We start from the raw sequence: 10,506 nt of genomic DNA, 5'->3' as shown, positions 1-10,506 counted from the left end.
GGAATAAAAGGCCATTAAGTATTTATGAACACATGTGATATTGGGTGTTGGCATGTATAGGCGATGTCAATACGCGGCGTCCACATCTCTCGACTGGTGTGGACAGAACCCATTAATCACCTGTGGAGCGTCACTGGGACCAGAGTGGTTAAAATAATGGTCTTGATCCGCAGTCTGACATCTTGGCTTGTGCGTTGATGGTGTTCATTGGAGAACTCCGCCATAAAAAGGGGATTGGCATCTATCCATATCCCCCCCCCTCTCTCTCGCTCTCTCACACACTCTTTGTTTTTCTCTCTCCGAGATACAAAGGCACACAAGCACACAATGCGCTTCGCGATGATGTAACAGGACGAGTATATGAACACTGTACATATATATTATGAACACTGTCCATTGTTATGGTACTAAAGATTTAGACTGATGTTCTTGATGTTCTGAATTCATTAATCAATTATTAATCCATCCTGCTCTAAAACCATTGTCCAACTATTTGACACCCAAACTCTTATCAGGATCTGAGACCCCACGGTCAGACCACACAGTGACCTCTGTATTTATATATATAGATTTTTAGAGTATAAAACAGTTACAGAGGGACCTTAGGGAAATAACTGATTTAAAACAGTGGACAGTGAATAGGATAATGGAGGATTTGAAACAGGCGAGGGGGTCATAGCAACAGTCTATTCAATAGAGACCGGCTTTGAAGAAGGAAAGTGTCTCCAGTCAGGCTCTTTTGTGTTTACATCTGGCGCTTCGTTGAGCCAACACTAAAGTGATTGAAAAGTGTCCTTGCATTGAACCCAAAGACGCCTGTTTACTTTCATTCTGATGTGAACAGAAATGCTGCTTTCGCTCCACATTGCGTCCGATTTATGTACCTTACCTTTACATCTAGTAATTTAGCTGACGCTTTTAACAAAAGTGACTTACAAATTGTGTACAACAAGTCAAGAGGGGTTATGCCTCTGGCAGCTAAGGAAGGGTAAGTGCTATTGCTCATCTAGTAGTGCCGAGCTTGAGTGCTACACTCTGAGTGCATAGTAGTATAGACATAGTAGCATAGTCGGTAGTAGGTACAGTATAGTAGCATAGTACATAGCAGATAGTAATATAGACATAGTAGCATAGTAGGGCTGGGCAATTAATCAAGTTTCAATTTCAATTAGATTTTCGCTTCCCACGATCATGAAAACAAGATAATCGAGATAAAATGATTATTTAGTAGTTTGCACTAGGCTGTGGCAGTGAGTGCGCTACAGCATTGTTGGTGTATTTATGGCCGGAGCTCAGACCCAGATCGATCAGCTTGTCAACCAGTGTGGTGGATAAGTGGGTTACTACTGCCTGGGAGTGTGTAGGACCGAGAAGGGTGTAGGTGAGTGAGGATAAACTTGGTTTGAGAGGGATTGAACATTTTTCGAGATGGCTTCGGGAAGCAGGCTTGTGGAGAATTAAATGTTACTGCTGGGTGCCAGTCATATGATGGCACATTTTATTTTATTTGTTGTATTTCTTTGTTGATTGGAATATATTGGTATTTATTTATATTTTCTTTTTTTCTTTTATTATATTTTTTCCAATCACAAAATATGATTTGCGATGTGTTTAAGTTCAAATGTGCTATACAAAGGCAACTGTATGATGTTCCAATTACTGCATCTAATAAAATAATTCAAATGAGATTAGAACATTTTATTGATATGAAAATCAGGCCAAATGTTACATTTCCTAATGACCGCATCTCCTGGCGTGTTATTTGTACATTCACCAAATTTCCTAAGAACATCCATGACCCCTAGTTGAACATACCTATTTATTTTGGTCACAAGTAATGGCCAGATTGGAATCCCTTGCTGTGCACCAAGGGCGTAATTTTGTTTTCAATGGTGGAGGAGGACGTTACAGGAGGACATTTCCTCCCTCCTGACATTGGTCCCCTACCTCCCTCTAGTGGCCAGAGTAGCCTGATGGTGCAGGCAGCCATCTTGTTATGGTTCAAAATAATAGACATGATTTCTAATTATTTATTATCTTGGGCCATCCCTGTCTTTGTTTGATGTCGTCTCCCTGTCTGGTTGTTGTGTTTGTTATTGATTTTGGTGTCTAGTTTGGTGTTTATTGATTCTATGTTTTGGCCTGGCCCTGCCAGGTGTTGATCGTTGTAATTAGTGTTGGTATTTAAGTGTGGGTTTGTCATCACTTCCTCGTGGCGTCATTGTCTCCAGTACCCTCCTTGTTATCCTCACTTTCCTCCGTGTTCCCTTGCCCGTCGTGCCTCTCCCGTGCCTTGCTTCATGTCCTTATGTGTTGTAAGTAGTTTATGTATTCCGTTTTCGTTTCTCTTTGTTTTCCTGTGTCCTTCAGTGTTGTTTTGTATTAGAGCCAGCTCGGCTGAGCCTTTGTATGTTCCGTTTTGTATTAGTTCATCGTCCAAGTAAAGCCTATTTATATTCCACGTTACCCTGCTGTCTCTGCCTCCTCCCTTCCCGATCTGCAATTGTGTTCTCACCTTAGTTAGCACCCCCAATCCTAACAGAATGACGCCACCAGTCAAGAACGCAGCAGAAAGGGTGGCCGATACCATGACAATCATCCGGAGCATGGTGGACGGTGACATGCAGCACCTGCCAAGTGGGTGTTCCTGCTCCGGATGATCGACAAGGTCGCCACGGAGAGTCCGACAGACGAGCCAGCGATGCGGGACATAGCCGACCATGTCACTGCCCTCATGGAGGGGTGTAGGTCGATGGCTAATGTAGCTAGCCTGCCAGCTAGTATCAGGTTCACGGTCAGCCTAGAGCCCCTCACCTCCGTTGAGGCTGATCAGATGTCCACAGCTAGCACAGCCCCGCCTGTTAGCTTCGCTCCTATAGCTAACCAGATGTCCCCAGCTAGCACAGCTCCGCCCGTTAGCTTCGCTCCTATAGCTAACCAGACATCCACAGCTGGCACAACCCCGTCTGCTAGCTTAGCCTCCGCAGCTAGCCAGGCTTCCCCAGCTAGCACAGTCCCCACTGCTAGCCTAGGCCCCAGGTTCACGGTCAGCCTAGTTCCTGAGGCAAACCTGACGTCCACAGCTAGCACAGCCCCGCCCGTTAGCTTCGTTCCTACAGCTAACCAGACGTCCACAGCTAGCACTGCCCCGCCCGTTAGCTTTGCTCCTATAGCTAACCAGATGTCCCCAGCTAGCACAGCTCCGCCCGTTACTTCGCTCCTACAGCTAACCAGACGTCCACAGCTAGCACAACCCGGTCTGCTAGCTTAGCCTCCGCAGCTAGCCAGGCTTTCCCAGCTAGCACAGTCCCCACTGCTAGCCTAGGCTCCAGGTTCACGGTCAGCCTAGTTCGTGAGGCTGACCAGATGTCCACAGCTAGTACAGTCCCGCCCGGTAACCTAGTCCCTACAGCTGGTTTAGGCCCCACGGTTAGCCTAGTTCCCGCAGTTCGCAAACCTCCGAGGCCTAGCAAGGCTCAGAGGGCGAGCAGGGTTAGTATCGCTAACAAGGCCTCCACAGCTGATCCAGCCATCACTGCCAGCCTGGCTCCGGTCAGCATAGCCCCTGCTGTCACCGTTCCAGGCTCCTCATCTCCGGATCCTACGCCACGCCTCGTCGTCGAGACCGGACCGATCTCCACGTCCTGCCCAGCCTCTACACCTGGTCTGGCTGCTACACCGGATCACGGCTCCTCGACTGGTCCTGGCTCCCCGTCTGGTCCAGCCCTACGCCGCGATCGGCGCCCTGGTCCTCGCCGTGGTCTTCGCCGTGGTCTTCGCCGTGGTCTTCGCCGTGGTCTGCGCTGGATCCTGCTCCGGGGGTTGTTGCCGCCGCACCTCCGTTCCGGCTCTCCCAATCCGGTCCCTAGTGCAGCGGCTGGAGGGTCTCTCGTCCGGGATCCTGCCCCGGGGTCCAGCTCCCCTCTCCGTGCTTCTGCACCTGTCCCCACCCCCCCTCGTTGGGCCTCTGTTCCCAGGTCCAGCCCCCCTCTCCGGGTCTTGGTTCCCATCCCCACCCCCCCCTCGTCGGGCTACTGTTCCCAGGTCCAGCCCCCCTCTCCGGGTCGCGTGAATATTAAAGGCAACCAACTTGTGTTCAGCTTTTCTCTGATTGGCTGCGACCCCCCGCCCCCACGCGGCAGGCAAGCGGCAGCCGTCCCACGTATCCAAGGAGCAAGCGGCAGCAGTGGAGGATGCAGGCTGCTGACTGATTATGAAATGCGCGGAGCATAATGTTGAGGCAGATTCACTCGTCACTGTACATCACTTCTGAAGTATAAACAAACTAGCTGACTGAACTAGAAAGCGTAACGTTATTATGTTTCGCGTTTTTAACAACCAACTACCAGATTCACTCGTCACTGTACATCACTTCTGAAGTATAAACAAACTATACTGCTGTGACGATTTTGAATATCTTAACATGTATTTACGCCCATACAATTTTTTAGATGAATGATTGTGGATATAATATAGAAAACACATCATTATGATATTGTCAGATGGCGTTGTCAGATGTGTAGAATTCACCTACTTACAATTATGTACCTTACTGCAGGGGTTCCCAAACTTTTAAGGCCGGGGCCCAGAAAATAAGGCGTCAGAGAGCCGCGGCCCAATGCACATCGTCTGTTTTTTTTTTTTTTTTTTTTGCCAGGCGACCGATTTTTTAAGCCAAATATCACTTCAATCCTATTAAGTTAGTTCAAGTTAGTTATTCATTTATATGTGCTATTTATGAGAGGGCTAACTTGTTGCAAAATAATAATGATAATAATAATAGCCTCATTAAAATACTATTGTTGCTTCGGTTGTTTTCAGCGTTTTATGTGCATAATCTGTTATTTAGTTTGAAATGTTCGTTGAAATAAGTAGATTTTTCGTTTTTGTTTATTTATTAAGTTAATATAAAACCATATAGTCACATTTTAGAATACAATAGAATAGACTTTTAGAATACAACTAGAAACACTGTCCTGGCCTGCTTCTAAGTTCAGTGGCCTGACAAAAAAAAAAAAAAAAAAAAAAAAAAAATTTAAATCATCTCGCGGCCCATCCGTGGCTGCTCGCGGCCCACCTTTGGGTCGCGACCCTGACTTTGGGAACCACTGCCTTACTGTACCTCTGCTTACGCCTACAGCACAGCAGGTAATGGCGTTAATCAATGAAACATGTAACCTACACCTACTGTACCTTACTGTACCTCTGCTTGCGCCTACAGCACAGCAGGTAATGGTGTTAATCAATGAAACATGTAACCTACACCTACTGTACCTTACTGTACCTCTGCTTGCGCCTACAGCACAGCAGGTAATGGTGTTAATCAATGAAACATGTAACCTACACCTACTGTACCTTACTGTACCTCTGCTTGCGCCTACAGCACAGCAGGTAATGGCGTTAATCAATGAAACATGCGAATTGCTCTGTGCTGGCACAAAAGCTTGCACGTTGGCGGCAGGGTCCATCGCGAAATAGTTAGTTAGTTAGTTAGTTAGTTAGTTAGTTAGTTAGTTAGTTAGTTAGTTAGTTAGTTAGTTAGGCAGTTAGTTATGGCGTTAAGTGATGCGGCGATAGCGATATGGCATTAACCAACAACAACAGGCATTAACCAACAACGCAAACACAACGAGGCATTAACCAACAAGCACCTCTCGAGCACCTCTCAGAGCACCTGGGGGAGCCTCATGCGCATGCGCGGCCGCGGTCACTCTCTGCCGCGTCTGCCGCGTCTCTCTCTGTTACTGACAACACACAGCGCGGATAAGGGCGTGTGCTAGGGCGGTCACGTGGCCGTGTGGCCAATCAGAGAAACGCTGAAGGAAAAGCTGAACACAAGTTGGTTGCCTTTAATATTCACGCCTCCGGGTCTCGGCGCCGATCCCCACCCCCCCTCGTCGGGCCTCTGTTCCCAGCTCCAGCTCCCCTCTCCAGCTCCCTGTTTCTCTCCCTGCCTCCCCTCTCCAGGCCTCGGTTCCCATCCCCACCCCCCCTCTCCGGGCCTGTGCACCCGTTTTCAGCCCTCTTGGCTGCTATGCCCCTCCTGGGTTTTTTGCTCGGGCTCCCGGCCCCAGGTCTCCGGGTCCTCTCCCTGGGTTCCTTCCGGGGTCCTAGCTTCCTCCTTCACCTGTGTCCGGACGTTGTTCTCAGGGGTCTGGAAGCCCCCCATTGAGGGGGAGGTACTGTAACGTCCCCAGGCCCGGGCCTTGCTGGGCCGGTTATGAGAATAACATTGGACATTTCCTCCCTCCTGACATTGGTCCCCTACCTCCCTCTAGTGGCCAGAGTAGCCTGATGGTGCAGGCGGCCATCTTGTTATGGTTCAAAATAATAGACTTGATTTCTAATAATTTATTATCTTGGGCCATCCCTGTCTTTGTTTGATGTCGTCTCCCTGTCTGGTTGTTATGTTTGTTATTGCTTTTGGTGTCTAGTTTGGTGTTTATTGATTCTATGTTTTGGCCTGGCCCTACCAGGTGTTGATCGTTGTAATTAGTGTTGGTATTTAAGTGTGGGTTTGTCATCACTTCCTCATGGCGTCATTGTCTCCAGTCCCCTCCTTGTTATCCTCACTTTCCTCCGTGTTCCCTTGCCCGTTGTGCCTCTCCCGTGCCTTGCTTCATGTCCTTATGTGTTGTAAGTAGTTTATGTATTCCGTTTTCGTTCCCCTTTGTTTTCCCGTGTCCTTCAGTGTTGTTTTGTATTAGAGCCAGCTCGGCTAAACCTTTGTATGTTCCGTTTTGTTTCGTCGTCCAAGTAAAGCCTATTTATAGTCCACGTTACCCTGCTGTCTCTGCCTCCTCTCTTCCCGATCTGCAATTGTGTTCTCACCTTAGTTAGCACCCCCAATCCTAACAGGAGGGGACACATTTGGGGGTGTGGTCAGTCGTGCGTAGGTGATTTCATACCTAGTTGCACTGTGTTTTAATGGGTATGGTCCGACGAAAATGTTGAACATTTAGAATTTTAAATGCATCAATCTGGTGCACTTTGAGGGTCAAGTAGACAACATACTGTATGTATAAAACAACAGCCTATCTGTGGTGTTCAATTGGTTTCGTTAATGGAACACCTTGAGTCTTCAAACATAACAATAACTGTAAGTAAAAAAGATGTGTGGACTTGGTGAGATTAAATTTCTTCTGTATTTCTTCATAACTACAGAAACCCTGTTTGTTAAAAACATCCCCTAATGAGTGTATGCCTTGCTTTTCCCATATAGGGAATCTTATCGGTCGTTTTCCAATCAAGAGTGCATTATTATTGAATAAGGGAGTATGATTGTGCCATTTATGTGGGTTAGGATATTTTTTTTGTGTTTCACGCCATATCCGGATTGCATGAGTAATTATGGGGCCAAATTTCCGTTCACAATGCTTGATTGGTAGTTTAGTGTATGCTATGTCCTTCAGTCTATGTGGGGCTACTATGTTTTCTTCTAATTTTCTCCAGGATACTAATGCTTGGGGATCAAACCATGTTGTCAATGGTCTTAATGTGTATGCCTTAAAATAGTGGAAAAAATCTGGAAATGCCATGCCACCGTCTGCTTTATTTCTCTGTGCGGTGGATCTTTTTCTATGAAAGAGAGACATCAAGAGGTTTTGTTTCAGATTTTTATCATCAATTACTAACGTCCTCATATGAAACCCTCCACCTAGACTCCGTCTGGAGGAGGGATATACCAGACCTGGAAAGTGATTTTGATTGGCAAGAAGCCTGGGCAAATGTTCGACTCACATCAAGGAACCCAGACCATCAACAAATCAATCTTAACTATATTCACAGGACATACTTGACTCCTATAAGACTGAAAAAAATGGGTCTTATACAAGACTCCAAATGCTCTTTATGTACAAATGGGGACGAGGGGACATTTATGCACATGTACTGGTACTGCCCACCAGTTAAGATATTCTGGAAAGAGGTGACCCAGCAATTATCAAATCTCGTAACTTGGAATATACCTGTACACCCCTCTGTATTACTGCTGAATGATGTTTTTGAGTGTGCAGTACATCCACAGCTAAAGAGATTGGTTTTATCGGGTATCACAGTGGCTAAAAAGCTGATAGCATCACGATGGTTCCAACCGGATAAAATGTGCCGAAAGGTCTGGATTATTACATATCTCGATGTGATCTATCAAGAAATATCTACAGCAAGAATTTAACAGCCTAGAGGCTTTTAAATACAACAAGGTCATAGACAGATATTTCACAGACACCAAGCAATGCTATTGCATTTCATGGCAATCACACAGACCATCGTTCACACCAAACTTTGAGGGGAGGGGGCAGGAGGCTCTGTGTGTTCCGTCCTATGTGTTATGGTTTGTAAACAACCCCAACAGCACGACACAGACAGGTAGTTCAGAGTTAGCCAAAAACTATGGGCGTATTTATTTACAAACAGAAATGAGCAAAAATAACGTAAAAGCATTCAGGGGGAATGTCCTTCAGCAGAGTAGGGCTCTGCGGCTCTGCGGCTCTGCCCAGAGCAGAGTTGGCTCTGTGGCTCTGCGGCTCTGCAGCTTATTGAATATCCACTCGGGGAGGAACAGAAAAACGGAGAATGTCATTAAATAGAACGTAGGGATTACGAGGCAGTCCAGTAACAAAGCAGAGTCCAGTACCAAAACAACGCAACACTTCTTCAGTGTTGAGGTCTTTAGTCCAGGAAAAAATTAGGAAATCAGAGCATCAAAAAATAGCTTTCCAAAAACTCACCAAGGGCAAAGTGTAATACGAGGCACGGGTCCACGGAGGCAGAGAGAGGTAACAGCGGCGACTTCCAAGGGCGAACTGGAGAAACAACACAAGAGGAACAAGCAGTTGCTGGTGGTGAGCAAAACGACCCGACACTGAATGTTCAGAAACCCGTGTATAAAAGGGCTCCCCTCGAGCTGATTGGAAACTCCTTTCAGGTGCGTGATGGTAATTGGTACCTGGAAGCGCGCAGTACTGGACCAGCCCTCACACTATGTATTTGAACACACCTGACGACCTGAGCTATTGTTATGCAAAGACCAGTGGCCAGGTCGGTACTTGGCACGTGCACACAAAAATGCGACTCATCCCTCGCCAAGTACTCACCTGGCTAATTGTCTTTGCACAACAATAGCCCAGGTCGTCAGAGACCTGAGCTCAGAGAGGGAACAAGCAGCTGTTTTCCGTGTAGTCCTAGTGCCGCGTAGCGTCTCCGTTTATTATCGTGTAACATTGTTTTGGATGGTAAAAAAGTGCAGGGGACAATAACTGCCTTCTGAAAACATGCACAGGACATGTCAACCGTGTCCCCCCCATTAATTACGCCCCCCTGCTGTGCACATTCATGACCCCAAGAGGATGACATCTCCCCTAATGCCCCCATCAGACCAAATCTTCCACTTTCAAATGAGCATATCTCTTGACTCATTAGTCATACAGTCACAACATTTTCTGTGAATATTCATGACCCCTATAGGGAGAAACCTGATGAATTTGACACTGTGACCTTTCCTATAGCACCAGCTTATGGAAAGTAATTTCAAAGTGGGGATATTGTTAGGCCTCCGTGGAGATCTTCACTTGAGATCTTCTTCTAGTTTACACATGCTTTTTCAATATAATATCACAAAAGTGGAATTAGTAAATGTTAAATGTATTAATATTAGAGTAATTATTTATGTCATGCCTTTGCTATGGTTACACACTATAATATATTTGTAGGACATTCCTGATTACAGTACAACTAGAAATAAAGGAAGATAAATTACACAACATGTAGCATACCTGGGGCTAGTTTGTAACAGGGACACATTGTAACATTATCAGAAACCGGATGTAAATAGGCTGGAAGGTATTTTGTCAAAGGTAGATGAATCCAATACTTCTTTCTCTGTTTGAATTGTTAATTGTTGATATTTTGGGTACATTTACATTTACATTTAGTCATTTAGCTGACGCTTTTATCCAAAGCGACTTACAAGTTCTGTATGACAAGTCATCAGGAAGGGTACAACTCTATCAGCGGAGTAACAATGTTCATCAAAGTGTTGTGTGTTACAGTGTAGGTTAGTTTATTAGGACAAGTGCATGATAGTAAGGTTAGTTAGGGTTAGGTCTTTTTTTATTATTATTATATATTATTATTTTTTCAGATAATGGTTGAAGAAGTGCGTCTTTAGTCAACGGTGAAAGATTGGACTGGTTTCGGCTGTCCTAACTGGGGTGGGTAGTTCATTCCACCATTGTGGGGCAAGGATAGACATATGGCCTATATTTTGCCTATATTTTGCCTCTGAATAAGTTTCGACCAATGTCTTTTTAAAATTTAAGATTAAGATTTAAAAAGATGATAAGCTCAAGAAACCATTTCTCAGAACTGGCAATGACTAGATGAATCTATACCAAATCAAAACAAAACATATTTTTCAGGATCAGATTATGAAACACTTTATTCACCATTCACCTGGACTCCATACACAAACATCACACCATCACACGCGCACACAAAATCATTAGT

Source organism: Notolepis coatsorum (genome assembly GCF_963971535.1).
Source record: "Notolepis coatsorum genome assembly, chromosome: 6".
NCBI lineage: Eukaryota > Metazoa > Chordata > Actinopteri > Aulopiformes > Paralepididae > Notolepis > Notolepis coatsorum.
This window is presented reverse-complemented; position numbering follows the sequence as displayed.